Source organism: Triticum aestivum, chromosome 2B (assembly GCF_018294505.1).
Source record: "Triticum aestivum cultivar Chinese Spring chromosome 2B, IWGSC CS RefSeq v2.1, whole genome shotgun sequence".
NCBI classification, from domain to species: Eukaryota; Viridiplantae; Streptophyta; class Magnoliopsida; order Poales; family Poaceae; genus Triticum; species Triticum aestivum.
Genome location: NC_057798.1, coordinates 470,553,791 through 470,571,316, shown reverse-complemented (window position 1 = coordinate 470,571,316; position 17,526 = coordinate 470,553,791).

Here is a 17,526-nt window from a genome sequence, read left to right as displayed (position 1 = left end):
CCTGAGGAAGCCTCCTGTCGTCCGCCCCACGAGGCTTGGCCCCTCGCGAGGGTCTTGAGCTCGTGTTGATGAAGATGGGCCATGCTGGGCCGCCCCTTGAGCCACGCCGCAGGCTACAGGCAGGCAAGTCTGGGGACCCCCATTCCCAAAACGCCGATAGACCAGCGCCGCGCCCTCCAGCTGGGTGCGCGGAGGCAGGACAGGAGCCTTGAACCAGGCCGCCCTTGACATCCAGGCCAAGCTCCGGGCTGAAGTTGACGCCCTGAAGCGGCGCAACGAGGCGTTCCTGGACTCGCGAGCGGCCATCTGGGTATGTTTCTCACTTCTTTATTTTTGATCCTTTTATTTCTTGGTGGGGGCGCACTGGCGCACCCACTGGGTGTAGTCCCCAAGTTTCGGGCCGGCTGCTGAGCAAGTGGTCCGGAACTTTAACTTGCGAGCACCAAGTGCTAACTCCATATGACATCCCTATTGCAGGATTACCACAACCTTCGCGCGGCCACCTTCAACTCCGGAGTCCGGGAGCTTGAGAGGCAGACCGCCAACTTGTCAGAGAGCTGGAGTAAGTCTTGGCTTTCTTTCTCTGCGGGGGTGCGCTGGCGCACCCGCGGGCTGTAGTCGCCGAGATTCAGGCCGAATGTCGAGCAGTCGGGCTGGGTCTCCATAGCAACTATATTTCTTTTGTTGATCATTGATAACTTCTTTCTCTGCGGGGGCGCGATGGCGCACCCACGAGCTGTAGTCCCCGAGATTCGGGTCGACTGCTGAGCAGCCGGGCCGGATCTCCCCGGTAACTGCATCCTTTCATTATGGAATGTTGACGTCTTTTTCTGCTTCTGTCTTTGCAGAGGCCAACGCCGCCTTGCAGCAGCAGCTGGACAAAGCCAACACCGCACTGCGCACCAAGAAGGTAGAGTGCACCAAGCTGGCCGAGGAGCGTGACCGACTGGTCACGCAACTGGCGGAGCAGGCGGAGCATCTCCAGACGGCTCAGAAGGAGGCAGAGGCGAAAGAGATCGACCTCCTTGCTAAGTTTGAGACTGAGCGCTCCGCCTGGGCCGACAAGGAGGCGCAGCTGACTGCCGGCTTAGGTAACATCGAGGACATGGTCAATGGTAAGCTTCCTCTTTTTTCTTTCTTTGAGGTGCCGGCCTCTGCTCAGGCCGACCGCTCGCTTCTAACTTTTGTCTTCCTTGCTTTCCACCCAAGCAGACTTCTTCCCAGGCCACTCCGTTGCCGTCAACCAGGCCATTAAGGCTTATCGCAAGGAGCTGAGGGCAGAAGGCGTGCAGATTGCCACCAATGCTCCCTAGACCCTTGGCGAGCAGCTTCTCAGCATCCAGGCCCGCCTTCGGCTGGCTCACCAGATGCTGTGCCATCTTCAACGCGTCAGGGCCCAGGCGATTTCCACCCTCCGGCCAGGCATGCCGGCTCCGCACACTCCCAGTTGGACTGCCGACTGGCTGGAGGTGGCGGCCGGTCGCCTGGAGGCCTGGAAGGGCTCCTCGGCTCGGGCTGGAGCCCGCCGGGCTCTGGAATCGTCAAGGCATGGTACCCTGGGCTTGATCTAGCCCCGCTGACCATGTTTCAGCTGGAGGCACATGAGGAGCTGGTGGCGGTGGAGGACGACCTTGTCAAGCGGGCGGCCGCGATCGCCGACTACACCAACACCAGTGTCTTCATCCCCGAGCTGGTTGATGACGGCGCCAAGGCGCCACTGGAGTGGTTCGGGCTGAATTTGGAGGACAGCAAGGACTCGACCGAGGTGATCGATTCCAGCGATGAAGGGGAGGATGCGGAGGACGAGGAAAGCGAAGAAGACGCGCCGGAGGTCAGAGCGGACAGCCAGCCTCATCCTGACCGTGCCTCGAGCAACGATCCGTGCTCAAGCGCGCCGACTGCTGCTGGAGGTGACCAGGCCGAGACTAACCAGCCGTTCACTCCACCAACCGGCACTGCCGACTCTGCCATCCGCTCCACCAACCAGTGCTGCCGACACTACCGTCCAGCCGTCTGCTGCACCAACCGGCGCTACCAACATGGTCGTCCAGCCGGGACCCTCTGCTACTCCTTAGGCCGTCGCCTTTATTTTCCCTCCTTATCAGTCTCGACAAACTTTTGTTAAATTTTCACAATTCCACCCGCGGGATGTATTTCAAACTCTGTTGAATGCTGGCCAATGGGCCTTTGCTATGTAAATATTCTTCGTCACAAATTGAGCTTTATTTGTCGAGTTCTGACTTTCTTGCTTTCTGCTCCTTGCTTTTTTCCTTTGCTGCCCTCCCTTTGCTACCCTCTTGGCAGCCAAATAGCCGCTCCGCGGACTGCGACTGGGTCGAGTACTTAGCTATTTACGGGAGGGCAAGTACTTAGTCGATTGGAGCGTCGGCAAGGTAAGTAGAAACTGGCCGGCCGGCTGCTCAGCAGCCGGTCGAAGAGGCGGGATGCTGGCCTTGGCTATGTGCGCATTTTCCTTAGCCGTTTTTCGTATGGGCACCGCTTTGGCAACCCCTGTCCACCATACAGTAGCTCTGCGAGCTGCGGCTTCTGACAGGAGAAGTTTTCTGGTGCCGACACACTAGTCCAACTGCAGGAAGCGGCACATAGTAGAAGGCGGCGAGCCCCCGGGCTGACTAGTCGAACCCGGTGCCAGGCGGAATAGTGAAACAACACATTCATAGGCATAATACTTATCATATAGATAAAAGAGGGTAGTCCCCGAGCTCTACTCGGGGGACCCAGAGTCTTCGTACTTAATACAAAAGGTAGCATGGTACATACTGCTTTAACTGTAAAATCTTCGGAGGAGGTTTGCATTCCATGGCCTCTCCATCTCCTTGCCTGAGTTGTCTCTTTTGCATGCTCTGGGCTTCTGAGCATCGATCAGGTAGTAGGAACCGTTGCCCAGCACTTTGCTGATGATGAAAGGGCCTTCCCAAGGCGCCGAGAGCTTGTGCTGGCCGGTTGTTCGCTATATCAGCCTGAGCACAAGGTCTTCCTCTTGGAAGGATCTTTGCTTGACCTTGTGATTGTAGTATCGGCGTAGACTCTGCTGGTAGATGGCGGACCGGCTGAGTGCCAACAGTCGGCCCTCTTCCAGCAGATCGACACCGTCTTCTCGTGCTTCTTTGGCCTCCTCCTCGATGTACATGGTGACTCAAGGGGAGTCAAATTCTATGTCCGCCGGGATGACGGCTTCGGCGCCGTAGACGAGGAAGAAGGGCGTGAAGCCGGTTGATTTGTTCGGAGTTGTGTGCAGGCTCCAGAGGACGGCCGACAGCTCATCGAGCTAGCAGCTGGCCGAACTCTCTAGAGGCTCGACCAGTCGGGGTTTGATGCTGGACAAAATGAGGCCGTTTGATCGCTCCACTTGGCCGTTTGACTGCAGATGGGCAATGGGCGCTAAGTCCAGTGGGATGCCCTGCGTCGCGCAGAAATGAGCCAGGGCTCCTTTGGCGAAGTTTGTGCTATTGTTGGTGATAATGATGTGTGGTATGCCATACCGAATGGCGATGTCGGTGATGAAAGTCACAACAGTCGACCCATTCAACTTCTTGATTGGCTTTGCTTCTATCCACTTGGTGAACTTGTCCACAGCGACAAGCAAATGAGTCATGCCACCGCGAGCCATCTTGAATGGCCCCACCATGTCCAGCCCCCAGACGGCAAAGGGCCAGGCGATGGTAATGGTCTTGAGTGCAGAAGCCGGCAGATGTGGCTTGGAGCGGAACTTCTGGCACCCTTTACACTTCTGGACCAAATCTTTGGCGTCTTCTAGAGTAGTCGGCTAGAAGAAACCATGGCGGAAAGCTTTGGCAACAAGTGATCTTGAAGCCGCGTGGTGACCACATTCGCCTTGGTGGATATCCTTGAGGATTGCTTGGCCCTGGCCCGGCTCCACGCAGCGCTGGTACACACCAGTGACACTGCGCTGCACCAGTTCTTTGTTGACGATGGTGTATGCTTTTGCCCGTCGTTGCACTTGTCGGGCTAGGATCTCATCAGTCGGCAATTCTTTGTTCACCAAAAAGTTGAGGATGGGTTGAGCCCATGAAGGTGCTGCTATTTCTTCGACTGCTACAACTGCAACTTGCACAAGGGCGGTCGGGCCGGGAGGCGGCGGGTTGGAGTTGGCTGCCGCTTGATGAACCAGAGAAATCCCCGGGCCGACTACTGCAGTCTCCGGGCCGGGTTCTGAAGTCCCTGGGCCGGGGGCAACTCTTGCAGTCCCCGGGCCGCCTGCCGAAGTCCCCGTGCCGGCTTCTGGGGCCCTCAAGTCGGATCCGACTGCTTCAGGAGGGGCCGACACGAAGGTCGAGGCTGATTCTGGCGACGGCTTGACAGACGGCTTGAGGAGGCGTTGTAGGGCAACGCCGGCTGGTATTGCTTGCAGGGTGGATCCCATTCGTGCCAAGGCATCTGCTTGCTCATTATCATTTCTTGGCACGTGAGGGAATTCGCACCCTTCAAAGTATCCGTTGAGTTGCTGCACGAGGAAGCAGTAGCTTGCCATATTTGCATCCTTAGCGTCCCAGTCGCAATAGCACAGGATCTGGCGAATGCCGAGTTCCTTGGCAAGCCGGAGACCGTCTATGAGTGCTTCGTATTCAGCTACGTTGTTGGAGGCGGCAAAGTGAATCTGCAGCACATATCTGAGCTTGTCGCCTTTGGGAGAGGTGAGGACGATGCTGGCTCCCAGACCGGTGCGCATCTTTGAACCATCAAAGTGCATCCACCAATGGGTGGAGTCTGGCGCTGGCGGCAGGTACTGGGTCTCGGCCCAGTCGACGAGGAAGTCGGCCAACGCTTGTGACTTGATGGCGGTGCGAGGCTGGTAGTAGATGGTGTAGGGGGGCAGATCTATGGCCCATTTGGCCACTCGGCCTAAAGCGTCTCGGCTTCCAATGATCTCGGCAAGCGGAGCAGTGCAGACAACAGTAATTGGGTGCTCTTGAAAGTAAAGCTTCAGCTTCTTGGCAGCAAAGTGCACACCATAGCACATCTTCTAATAGTGGGGGTAGTTTTGCTTGGAGGCGGACAGCACTTCACTCATGTAATACACCGGCCTCTGTACTGGCAATGCCCTGCCCTCCTCCTTGCGTTCCACTACTATGACTGTGCTGACCAGCCGACTAGTGGCGGCGATGTAGAGGAGCATGGGCTCTTTATCAGTCGGGGCCGCTAGGATAGGCGGAGTGGTCAACATCTTCTTAAGCTGGAGAAAAGCTTCGTCCGCCTTGTTGTTCCACTCGAAAAAAGTGGTTTTCTTCATGAGCCGTACAGGGGGAGAGCCTTCTTGCCCAGTCGACTGATGAAACGACTGATGGACGCCAGGCAGCCGGTAAACTTCTACATGTCCAGCAGTCGGGTGGGCACCTCCATCTTCTCGATGGCCTTGATTTTCACAGGGTTGCACTCTACGCCGTGCTCTGAGACCAGGAAACCAAGAAGTTGGCCAGCTGGTACTCCAAAGACGCATTTCTCCGGGTTGAGCTTGATTTGAAATCGGCGCAAGTTTTCAAATGTCTCTTTGAGGTCTTCTAGCAGCGTGCCACGCTTCTTCGTCTTCACCACCACATCGTCCACGTAAATGTGGGTGTTTCTGCCGAGTTGCTTGAGAAGACACTTCTCCATGCAATGCTAAAACGTGGCGCCGGCATTCCTCAAGCCGAACGTCATGGTCAGGTAGCAGAAGGCTCCAAATGGCGTGATGAAGGCGGTCTTCAGCCTGTCGGCCGGGTTCAGCTTGATCTGATGGTACCCTGAGTATGCATCCAAAAAACTCAACAGCTCGCATCCGGCTGTGGAGTCTATTACTTGGTCAATTCTTGGCTAAGCAAAGGGATCTTTGGGGCAAACTTTGTTGAGGCTGGTATAATCAATACACATGCGCCACTGTTTATTCTTCTTCAGCACCAGGACTGGGTTGGCCAACCATTCTGGGAAGAATACTTCCATGATAAAGCCGGCTGCTAGAAGTCGTGCTATCTCTTCCCCAACGACTCTTCTCTTTTCTCCTGACAGGCGGCGCAAGGGCTGGCTGACCGGCTTGGCGTCAGATCGGACATGTAGTTTGTGCTCGGCAAAATCCGTCGGAACACCCGGCATGTCTTTGGGAGACCATGCAAAGATGTCTTGATTCTCATGGAGGAAATCGACGAGCTCGCTTTCCTATTTGTTGTCAAGGTTTGCACCTATGACAGCATGCCTCTCCGGGTGCTCCGGGTCCAAGGGTATCTTCTTTGTTTCCTTTGTCGGCTTGAACGAGCCCTCAACTTCCGGCTCCTTGGGGGTGGGTGACATTTCCGGCTGCTTGCCTGCCATCGCCACAACCCGGTCAAGGAGCCGCTTTTCAGCTGCAATTACAAGGGACTCGGCCAGCTGGCTATTGTCTGCAGCGCAGGCAGACGACTTCTTGTAGTATCCGACTATGGTTAGGATTCCCTTGGTACTCGACATCTTCATATTGAGGTAAGCATAGTGGGGGACCGCCATGAACTTGGCCAGAGCAGGCCGGCCAAGTAGCGCATGGTAGGGGCTCTCAAGGTCCACCACCTCAAACCAGACTGGCTTACGGTGGAAGTGATCTTTGTCCCCAAAGAGAACATCGATCTGGGTCTTGCCGATTGGTGAGCAGGAAAGGCCAGGGACTATGCCATGAAATACAGTCTGACTGGGATGAAGCTGCTTCTGCTTGATTCCCAACTTCTCCATTGTGTCATGGTACAGGATGTTGATGCTGCTGGTGCCATCTCTATTGCGAAGGTGGCATCTAAGACCAGGGCATAAGAACAAGGGGAGGGCATCACCTCTGGGTGGTCGGCCCTGCTCCAACTGATAGGCTTCTCAGACCAATGCATGAACTCTGGAGTCTCTAATGCTACTGCATGCACTTCCTGTTGCTGTAGCCGTCTGCTGCGCCTATCGTCGGCCACACTGGTGAACATGATGTAGGCTCCGTGCTCCTCGGGATACTCGTCTTGTATGGTGCCGACTGGCCGAACCGCCGACTGCTAGGGCAGCGGGCCGGCGGGTGGAGGAGGCAGGAGTCCATCTCCCTTGGCGATTCGGGTGAGCCAATGGCACTTCCAAGTGGTGTGGTTGGATGGCTTCGCGCCACTATGGAACTTGCAGGGTGCGTCAAGAGTCTGCTTGTACGAGAAAGCGGGCAACCAATTGGGCTTGCCGCCCTTCTGACGCTTGGGTGGAGACTGCCCTTCCGGCTGCTGGTCCTCATCTGTCGCCACCTGCCGACTGGTGGAAGCCGGCTGCATGGCCTTGCGCTTGTTATCGCTCGGTTGCTGTCGCCGACTGGTGTCCCGAGCCGGGGTCCGAGGAGCCCGAGGAGCTACTTTGTCGGATGCATCGACTTGGATCTCCGCCTTCATGGAGGAGTCGGTCGTGGCGTATTTGTCAGCGATGATCAGCAGTTCGTCGAGGGTCGCCGGCTCATCGCAGAGGAGTCGGTGCTTGAGGAGGGTGCCCTCTCGGCACCCGGCGGTGAAGTATTCGATGGCCTGCACCTCGTGCACGCCTTAGCAGGAGTTGCGCAGCTCGGCCCAGCGTGTGAGATAGTCGAGAGTTGATTCGCTGGGCCCTTGGACGCACAAGGAGACTATCTAGGCTTGGGGCCGCTTGTACATGCTGGTGAAGTTGTGGATGAAGGCTTCGGTGAAATAACCCAGCTGTTGATGCTGCGGGGCTTCAGACTGTTAAGCCACGTCCGGGCGGTGCCCTGGAGCATGAGCGAGGCGTACTTCACAGCAACGCGCTTGTTGCCGTTCACTATGCTGACGGCCGTGGAGTAATCAACCAGCCAGTCCTCCGGCTTCACGGAGCCGGTGTACTTGGGCGTATCTCTTGGGAGCGTGAACCCTCGAGGGAAAGGTTCATCTCAGATTCAAGGGCCGAAACAGGGCGGACCCAACACGTCTTCTTCTTCTAGCGCCAGGGAATGATTGAGGCGGTCGATCCGATGGCGGACGTCGTTCTCCCCGACTCCTTCCCGGCGGCCAAGGCGGTCGCCGAGTGTCGGGTGCGTGACAGGTGGCGGAGTGGGATGCCTTTCTCCGCGAGGCGGAGGAGGAGGCGGGTCGCCTTGTCGCTCCATAGCTCGGGGGCGGCCTATGCGTCACGCTCGATGGAGAGGTGAGTCCGTCTGCGGCTGGAAGCCGACTCATTCCCTCTTCTACCACGGACGCCACCAGTCAGCGTCCGAGATGTCGCGCTGTGATCCTGGCGAGGGGGCGGATCGTCATTTTGCCGGATGGGCGCTTCGGTGTAGCAGCCAGCTTCCTGCTGCTCGGCGGCCGCGTCAAGGAGCTGCTGGACGCACTCCGTCATGTGACGATGCTCGTCGCCCTCGAACTTGTCTAGCTCATCTGCTACTGCCTGGGCAGCTCGTATGTTCTCCTCAGGCGTGGCATAGACGGGACGATCCGTCCCGAACATGCTAGCGATGGTCGCGCCATGCTGCCGGATCGAACCGATGCGTCTAGGCCCCTCAGGAGCCGGCGTGCCGCCGACGGCTCGGTCCATCTCGCGCCGGTAGGCTTCCGAGAGGCGTCACGTGCTGGCCAGTCGGTTGGCGCTTTCGACGAGCTGGACGCGGCGTGCTTCCAGCGTCTCAGCGTCTGCGTCTTCCGGGATGGGCGCTAAAAAGTCTCGCAGCGCCGCATCGAGTGGGTCTTAAACGCCTCCGTATGAGTGCTCGCCACTGTTAATGACAAGCACCTCCATGACGGTGCTCTCGCCACTGTGCTCGCGAGGAGGTGGCTCGTCGTAGACCACCACGTTGGTGGGGAACGCGTCAAGCAACGCCGTGTCGGAGTCAACGATCATCGGGTGGGTGGAGCCAACAGACTCCAAGTCCACAGTAGGCTCGCTGGCGACGTGGAGCTGGTCGAGGAGGCTGGCGAGGCGGCTCTCAGGGCAGTCGGTGCCTGTGTCGGATGTAGGCTCGTCGGAGAGGCAGATCTCGCCAACAAGGTCGGCGAGGCAGCTCACTGCGCAGGCGATCTCCGTGCCGTGTAGCGCGTCGAGGCTGATGCCGTTGGGCGTGTTGGGCTGCCTGCGCTCGCCAGGAAGGAACAAGGTTCCCGTCCAGAACAGGTCTCCGGATGACGGTGCACCTCGCCCCATGGTGGACGCCAAATGTCGGGGGTTGGGTGAGACATATGCCAAAGGATGGCTTATCATGGTGAGCGAGTAGAATGTCACCGGTGCCTGGAAGCAAGATGAGGCGTAGACACGAACGCCGGCGCACTTTACCCAGGTTCAGGGCTCTCCTAGGAGATAACACCACTAGTCCTGCTCTGTGGGGTCTCCGCATGATCACTAAGGCACTAGTGAGTACAATGGTGCTCCTTGAGCTGTATGCTAGAGGTAGACGGAGGCAGGGCTAGCTCTCTTCTTCCTCTAGGTATGAGTCTAGTTCCAACAGGTTGGGAACCCTTTGCATGGGTGCTCTGGGGGGTTTATATAGGCCTACCCCCCAGGGGTACAATGGTAACTTGGCCGGGTGTAGGGCCCAGCTACCAGCATCTCTGGTCGCCGTCTGCTCCACCGGCTGCTGGGGCCCACCGTCGGGTGGGCCCCGCCGACTGGTCTGGTACGGAGATATGCCGCTTCCGTCGCTGGCGGGTCTGGTTGGTGGTTGATCACTTTAGCCATAACATTCACGACGCATGCTTGGTTGGGGAGGGTATGGCTACAATTCCGCCGCCTGGTGGGAGGTCATTGTAGCCTCGCCGTGTCTACTCTGGTTAATGGCGCACGGGCCTCGAGGAAGGATCTGGCTGCCCGCCAGGAGCCGGATCCCCTTGGATCCGGCTGGCCAGGCTAGGCCGCCTTCCGGGCCCTCGCTGCCTGGTAGGGCCCGCCACCAGCAAGCCGTACTGACAGGCCATCATGGGAGCAGGCCCCGCCTGACAGGGGTTATGTCAAGGGTGGAGTGGCAACAGTGCCACGTTGTGTAGAGATCTCCACCTATACGGGGCATTGTGGCCACGCCAAGCCCGGGATTCGGGGGTGATGGGCTACACTGTAGCCTCACCCTGTCCCGTCCTCTTGATGAGGGGCGCAGACTCTAAGGGTGCCGGGGACCGCCTGCTAGGAGACGGCCTCTATGGAGGCCGCCTGCTAGGATTCGGCCCGTCTCGATGTCGTCTGTTGGTGCTCGGCCGTCTTCTGGCAGCCGGCCGTTGAGCCAGCCTGCCACCAGAAGGTGGCGCCTCATTCTGGAGTCTCGTGGGGCGCAGCCGGCCCAAAGTCTTGAAAGGCTCAGGGACTTGGGTTAGGCTACCCGTGCCCATTACTCCGACATGAATGTCCCCAACAATAAGCATTTCATATTTCTTTTTAACAGTAGGTAAGGGTAGTTGAAAACTTCCAATAGTGATTGTCGGAGATTTTTCAATAGCATTAATACCATTCACTTGGAATTGTTTCTTCGGAAAATCCACCTATGCTCATTACCATTGATATGAAAAGTGACCTTGCTTTTATTGCAATCAATAACAGCTCCTGCAGTATTCAAGAAGGGTCTACCAAGGATAATAGACATGTTGTCGTCCTCGGGCATCTCAAGTATAACAAAGTCAGTTAAGATAGTAACATTAGCAACAAATGGGCACATCCTCACAAATACTAATATGTATGGCAGTTGATTTGTCAGCCATTTGCAAATATATTTCAGTAGGTGTGAGTTTATTCAGATCAAGTCTTTTATATAAAGAGAAAGGCATAACACTAACACCAGCTCCCAAATCACATAAAGCAATTTTCACATAATTTCTTTTAATGGAGCAAGGTATAGTTGGTATTCCCGGATCTCCAAGTTTTTTAGGTACTCCATCTTTAAAAGTATAATTAGCAAGCATGGTGGAGATTTCAACTTTCAGTATTTTTCTCTTATTGGTGATGATGTCTTTCATGTACTTTGCATAAGGAGGCATGTTTAAGATATCAGTCAAGCAAGTACACAAAAAGACTGGCCTCGGCATTTTAGCAAAGCGTTCAAATTCTTCATCATCTTTCTTTTTAGTTGACTTAGGTGGAAAATGCATGGATTTTTTAACCCACGGCTCTCTTTCCTTACCGTATTTTCTAGCAACAAAGTCTCTTTTATCATATCTTTTATTCTTGGGTTGTGCCTTATCAAGATCAACAGCCGGTTCTATCTCAACATCATTGTTTGGTTCTTTATTATTTGGTTGAGTGTCTTCATGAACCTCATCATTATCTTTTTCATTATTAGAAGGTGAGTGTTCACTACCAGATTGAGTTTCAGCATCAGAGATAGAAACTTTTGTTGGAGATATGCCCTAGAGGCAATCATGTATGATGATATTTCCTATGTGTTTATGAATAAAGATAGTCCTTGGACATTATCAATGATGTGTATCAGCAAGTACATGACTTGTTTGTGGGACTATGCATTGTATGATGACTGTCCTAAAAGAACCCTAGTCGAAAGGGCTGTGTGGACGCGCAGCCGACTAGACTAGCATATGACACGGTCGATGGCTTGGTCTCACTAGCCATGGAGCATTGGATGCTAACCGGATAATATGGACTTGGAAAGGTCTGGTCAGATTCGACGTAGTCGGATCTGAGTCGAGATAAGGTCCGAGTTGGATAGACCCAACTATGAGACACAGCGATATGTCATCTGTGAGTCTCTAGTACAACATACATTCTATGTCCTAAGACCTGAGCTGACGCATGTACTCGGGATGGTGACAGACTTGCTTTGGGCCAACCAAATGCTACTCCGTGACTAGGTAGTTACAAGGGTAGGTTTCAGGTTTGTCAAGTCCCATGCTGCAAGACATGGTCGAGCAAGATGGGATTTGCCCCTCCGATCAGGAGAGATATACTTTGGGCCCCTCGTGTGATCCGACCAGGATAAGCATGGCCACGCGACAGGGATTATGAGATAATCCGGTTTGTGGTCGGTATCACTGGAACAAGAAAGAGGTCAGGCTAGCACAAGGATGACAATCGCTCCTTGAGCCCGACAACATATATCGTGTGGCAAAGGGAACAGAAGTGTGACACGTTGTACAGGTTCACCTAACCAGCTTCATAGCCTGCTTGGTGGTCGGCACGCCTTGCTAGAGGCCGCTACCAACCGTGCAGGTCGGAGGTGATCCGAACTGTGACCAAGCCGACTTGAACCTAAGGGGTCGCGCGCTTAAGGGAAGGAACCTACGAGGTCGGTTCGTAGGACACTGGTCGATTTGATCCGAACTGGACTAGGAACGTGACCGAGTAGACTTTGGGCTTTAGGGTCCGTGCAAGGCCCAAGTGTTGAGCCTGCGACGGACGCCTATATAAAGTGGAGGTGAGGCACACTCATGAGGGCTGAGGGCTTCGGCGCTGCAACTAGGGTTTGCATGTGTTGCGAATAGCCACCTCCACTCGCCGCCGACTGTGTGATCGGACCTAGCAGTCCACTGCACGGTGTTCCTCCTGCACACGCGGATACCATTAGAGGCAGTGCACTTGCGCCGCTCCGGCGAACTTGTACGTGGGATCGAACGACTGGCTATTCGAGGGAGATCGGGCGAGGAGGAGACGATCCACCCGGACGCGCTGCCACAACTCTTCTTCCGCTACATGGCACTGCGCGTCTAGTGGTAATGAACTGTGATCCATCTCCTGTAGCATGTTCTTGGTTGTTCTACGCGTAGGAAAATTTTAATTTGTAGTCGACGCACCCTACAGTAGATCCCAACAACTTCATTATCATTATCAGGAGGTTTTTCTACTTCAGGTTTACTAGAGGCATGCAAAGTCCTATCATTTTTCTTCTTCTTTTTCTTTTTAGAAGGACTAGGTGCATCAGTGTTAATTCTTTGAGAGTCTTGTTCAATTCTCTTTGGGTGTCCCTCAGGATAAAGTGGTTCCTGAGTCATTTTACCTCCTCTAGTTGCTACTCTAACAGCAAAGTCACTTATATTATTGTTCATTTCATCAAGCAACTCTCTTTGAGATTTAGCAACTTGTTCTAATTGAGTTTGAACCATAGAAGCATGCTTTCCTACACCTCTAACATCATTTGAGATTCTAAATAACAAGTCACTTAAGCGAGCAATCATATCATAGTTGTACTTCAATTGTTTCATAACATTTGCATTGAGGTGATCTTGCTTTCTAATTTAGTTTTGAAACTCATAAGGGCATTGGCTAGGGTGCATATTATGAGGATTATCATTGTCATTGAATTTCAATAGAGAATTTACCTCTACCACATTTGGTGGTGGTGGTGTATCGAGCCCATGTATTTCTTCAATAGGAGGTAAATTTTTGACATCCTCCGCTTTAATACCTTTTTCCTTCATAGATTTCTTTGCCTCTTGCATATCTTCAGGACTGAGATATAAAATACCCCTCTTCTTCAGAGTGGGTTTAGGCGGTGTTTTGGGAGGAGTCCAATCATCATGATTTTTCAATATGTTATTCAATAATTCTTCAGCTTGCTCAATAGTTAGTTTCCTGAAAATACAACCAGCACAATTATCTAGGAAATCCCTAGAAGCATCAATTAGTCCATTATACAAGATATCAAGTATTTCATTTTTCTGAAGAGGATGATCAGGCAAAGCATTAAGCAATTGGAGAAGCCTCCCCAAGCTTGTGGGAGACTCTCTTCTTCAATTTTTACGAAGTTAAATATTTCCTGCAAGGCAGCTTGTTTCTTATGAGCAGGGAAATATTTTTCAGAGAAGTAATAAATCATATCCTAGGAACTACGCACACAACCAGGAGCAAGAGTATTGTACCAAGATTTAGCATCACCCTTTAATGAGAACGGAAATAATTTTAGGATATAGTAATAGCGAATCTTCTCATCATGAGCAAAAAGGATGGCTATGTCATTCAACTTAGTATGATGTGCCACAACAGTTTCAGTTTCATAACCATGGAAAGGATCAGATTCAACCAAAGTAATTAACTCCAGGTCGACATAGAATTCATAATCCTTATCATCAATAAAGATAGGTGAAGTAGCAAACTTAGGATCACATTCCATTCTAGCATTCAAAGATCTTTCTTTATACTTGCATAATATTTTTCTAGATCATCTCTATCCTTACAAGCAAGAATATCTCTAGTTGCCTTCTCACCCATAACATAACCTCCCGGTACCTTTGGAAAATCATATCTAGGAGGGCTAGTTCTAATAGGTGTTTCAAGATTTTCAGTTTCAAGCTCATCATCAGTTTCAACAATATCATGTTGTCTTACTCTAGATATTTGTTCATCAGGAAATTCACCTAGTGGCACATTATCATCTAGCAAGGTACTAGCACCATCATGAGTAGCATTCATAGTAGAAGTAGCATCATCAATAACTTGCAACATATCAGAATTAATAGCATGTGGTGGTGGTGCAAGTTTACTTATAACAGAAGTTGGATCAAGTGCAGAGCTAGATGGCAGTTCCTTACCTTCCCTCATCTTAGAGGGAAAAATCTTAGTTTTAGCATCCTTCAGATTCTTCATAGTGATAATATGATAATTATCCCAAGTAACTCAACAAATATAGCTATGCTCCCTGGCAACGGCGCCAGAAAAAGGTCTTGATAACCCACAAGTATATGGGATCGCAATAGTTTTCGAGGGTAGAGTATTCAACCCAAATTTATAGATTCGACACAAGGGGGGCCAAAGAATATTTGCGAGTATTAGCAGCTGAGTTGTCAATTCAACCACACCTGGAGATTAATTATCTGCAGCAAAGTGATCAGTAGCAAAGTAGTATGATAGTTTTGATAGTAGTAGCAACAACAATAGTAACAGTAACATTGATAGCAGTGATTTTGTAGTAAGTGCAATAGTGACAGTAGCGATAGTAACTTAGCAGGATCAATATGTAGGAAAATCATAGGCATTGGATGATTCGTTGGATGATATTCATCATGAGACAGTCATAACCTAGGGCGATACGGCACTAGCTCCAGTTCATAAATATAATGTAGGCATGTATTTCGTAAATAGGTAGTCAAACATGCTTATGGAAAGAACTTGCATGACATCTTTTGTCCTACCCTCCCGTGGCAGCGGGGTCCTATTCAAAACTAAGGGATATTAAGGCCTCCTTTTAGTAGAGAACCAGAACAAAGTATTAATACACGGTGAATACATGAACTCCTCAAATTACGATCATCACCGGGAGTGGTCTCGACTATTGTCACTTAGGGGTTGCCGGATCATAACACATAGTAGGTGACTATAACTTGCAAGATCAGATCTAGAACATAGATATAATGGTGATAACATAAACGGTTCAGATCTGAAATCATGGCACCCGGGCCCAAAGTGACAAGCATTAAGCATGGCAAAGTCATAGAAACATCAATCTCATAACATAATGGATACTAGGGATCAAGCCCTCACAAAACTAACTCGATTACATGATGAATCTCATCCAACTCCTCACCGACCAGCGAGCCTAAGAAGGAATTACTCACTCCCGATGGGGAGCATCATGGACTTGGCGATGGAGAAGGGTTGGTGATGACAAAGATCGAAGATGCCGCTCTCCGAAGCCCCAAATGGACTCCAGATCTGGCCTCCCGATGAAGAACAGGAGACGGCGGCGGCTTTGTCTCGTGAAACGCAATAATTCTTTCTCCCTAATTTTTTTCTAGAAAAATAGGATTTTATAGCGTCGGTTTTAGGCTCTGCAGGGCCACTAGGTGGGGACAACCCACCTGGGCGCGCCTGGAGGGGGTGGTGCACCCTTGTGGGTTGTGCCCACCCAGGTGCCCCCCTCCAGTGGTTCTTGCCTCCAGATGTTATCTTTTATTGTATAAAAAATCCTCGCAAAGCTTCGTTCCATTCCGAGAACTTTTATTTCTGCACGAAAACAACATCATGGTAGTTCTACTGAAAACAGCGTCAGTTCGGGTTAGTTTCATTCAAATCATGCAAATTAGAGTCTAAAACAATAGGAAAGGCATTAGGAAAAGTAGATACGATGGAGATGTATCATGGTGCGGTCAGGGTGATCTGCCTTATCAAAGATGATGGGCATGCATGACCATTTGAGTGGTTTCCGTGAAGTTGCCACTGGCTCCATGACATTGACTTCACGTGCCCACTGTTTAAGTTGGCGGTGGGAGGAGTGTAAAGATTCACCCCCATCAATTCACAGGGCGTCGGTGGCCTTCTGGAATTCCTGCTCACTGGTTTCCTCTTCATCACTCCCAGCATCACAATCCTCTTTTCTCTCTGCCCCTGGCAGGTTTCCCTTGGTTCCGAGGAGCCTTGCCGGGGCGATTTGCTTCACCGCTCCAGCCCTTACCGCCAGTACCATTCTGACCTCTTTCCTTATCTCGATTCTCATACTCAGCCCTCTGCTACTTGACGAGCTGCTCAACTTGATGACACTCCTGGAGATCGTGGCCCTTGGTCTGATGGATCTTGCAGTACGGCCCATCACTCTTCCCAGCTTTCTCAGCAGTCGCGGCCTCCCGGCGGTCAGCGCACGCGGCAACTTCCTTGTCGGGGGCTTTAGATTTTTCCTTCTCGCTGGTACTAGGCCTGCACAATCCCTCAACAGTCATCACTGCCTTATCCGTGCACTTCTTGTTGCGCTTCTTATTCTTCTTCTTCTGGCTGGTGGTCTTGTCGTCATCTTCTGAGTCGATGTCAACGCGATCCTCCTCTCTGGGAAGTTTCCTCCCTTCCTCCACCCGAGCACATTTTTCCACCAAGGTGTACAACTCCTTCACAGTCTTGAGCATCTTGACGTTCATCTTGAATGTATCCTTCGGTTGCGCACATTAGACTGAAAGGCAGCTATCACAGCTACCGGGTGGATGTCTGGATATTCCTGTGAACTCTGCTGAACCTTTGGAAGTACTTCCGCAGAGTTTCTCCTTCTTTTTGCTGGAGGAGCTGCAAATCGCTGGGCCGCCCTGGTTCTTGATGGCCTCCCATAAAGGCGCCAATGAACTCATGGCAGAGGTCAGCCTAGGACGAGATGGAGTTCTCTGGCAAGTGTTGTTGGGGAACGTAGCAACAATTCAAAATTTCCTATGCATCACCAAGATCAATCTATGGAGATTCTAGCAACAAGAGAGAGAGAGGATGAGCATCTTCATACCTTTGAAGATCGCTACGCGGAAGCGTTACTAGAACGCGGATGACAGAGTCGCACTCGTGGCGATTCAAATCACGGAAGATCCGATCTAACGCTGAACGGACGGCGCCTCCGCATTCAACACACGTACAGCCCGGGGACGTCTCCTCCTTCTTGATCCAGCAAGGGGAGAGGAGAAGTTGAGGGAGAGCTCCGGCAGCACGACAGCGTGGTGGAGGAGCATGCAGTTCTCCAGAGGGCTTCGCCAAGCACTATGGAGGAGGAGGTGGAGTTGGAGAGGGGAAGGGCTGCACCAGGGGAAGAGTTTGGCAGCCCTCCCACCCCTCCCCCACTATTTATAGGGCATAAGGGGAGAGGGGGGCGGCCCCCTTAGATCTCATCTAATGGGGGCGGCGGCCAAGGGGGGAGCT